Source organism: Hyaena hyaena, unplaced genomic scaffold (genome assembly GCF_003009895.1).
Source record: "Hyaena hyaena isolate Hyena2069 unplaced genomic scaffold, ASM300989v1 scaffold_979, whole genome shotgun sequence".
Classification (NCBI taxonomy): Eukaryota; Metazoa; Chordata; class Mammalia; order Carnivora; family Hyaenidae; genus Hyaena; species Hyaena hyaena.
The window spans coordinates 447,895-449,397 of NW_024081613.1; positions in this window are offsets into that span (position 1 = coordinate 447,895).

The following is a 1,503-nucleotide window of genomic DNA, read 5'->3' on the forward strand; positions in this document are numbered from 1 at the left end:
GCTGAAATCAAGAATTGGAAACATAACTCACTGAGACAACCAGGCATCCCAAATAACCATTTTTAAATAGGTATTTTACTTAAACTAGTAGCTGGTACTCATGAGTGACCATTTGGAAACTCTTTCACTATTGATATCAATCCTTCATATTGTTTGAGCCCATGCTAAAATGTTAATTAGTTCTCTTTATGATGTTCCCTTTCAAAAGGCACATTCCTTGTTTACTCTTTATCTCTTTAAAGAACCTCTCCTGTGCAAATATTATTCCCAGCACAACATAACCAGAGCAAAATTAAGTCAGAAAGCTTATTCTCTACACTTAAACAAGTGGATGTGCTCAGAGTTGACTCTGAATTTGTTGGAAGCAATTTCTTTTTCTGGTCTCTCTTCAGTGCTGCATTTATATTGTTTCCTTGACGGAAGTCTGAGAATTCCTTAGATATTGATGCCAAGCCCACAGTGTTAATCTAGATAAAGGGAGATAGATGAAGGGTGGGAATGGGTTGAAGGGGATTTGAAAAGTCAGCCTAGGGCTCAATTCAGACAGCCTGCCAAAGAACTGTTAGATAATTGTGCACTATTATTTTCTGGAGACAAGTTTAGAACATTGAGAATATAAGAAAAGGATGAACAATGTATTATTTCTTTAAAATATTTGGTTAGGATGTAAGAATAACAGACAAAAGCCTCTGGGTTTAGCAGAATCATTAGTATGAAATAATGTACCTGACTCCAAAAATACGTCCAAAAGCAATATGGAATATAAGCCAATTCCCAGCAGTTTGAATTTATTATTTATGATGCCAGTTAAACAAGGCTAATGTGCTCTGCAAAAGTGGTTAAAGCTGCTCTGCAGTATTAGTAGAAATTAGTCAGATGCTACCAGCTCAATATAAAGTAAATTTGCAAAGGTTTCTGCAAATGACAGTTTGGCTGAGTTGACATGACAGTTGAGTGCATCTAAGCTGCTTCAGTATTGGCAGGTGGGTTTACAACCAAAGTCAGCACGTATAGGTGAAGGAAACAAATTAAACCAAAGTGAAGGAGGAATGGCGATGAGTTCCAGCACTTTACCCACCACATGGAAAGAGTCCCTAACATTCACCTCCTTATTAATCCTCTCTTACGGGTTTTGAAGAAAAGCTACGAGGTTTACCTTCCTCACGTTGTGCCGTTACTGCTCTACCCAGCTCCCACTCATCCAAGTGTGCTCCAGGAATTCCCTCTGGCAGCGAGTTCTGCCCTAAACACGTCTGTATTGTGGCAGCTTGCTGTTCCTCAAGGAAACTGTACAGGAGGATCTTGTTTGCAATATCAGGATGTTTAGCAAAATCATTTTGTTAATCAAAATACATATAATCTTATTCACTTTTATTTCATGAACACTTATGAATATATTGATGTCTTTTTTTAACGTTATTTATTTCTGAGAGAGAGAGAGAGAGAGAAAGAGACAGTGTGAACAGGGGAGGGTCAGAGAGAGAGGGAAACACAGAATTTGAA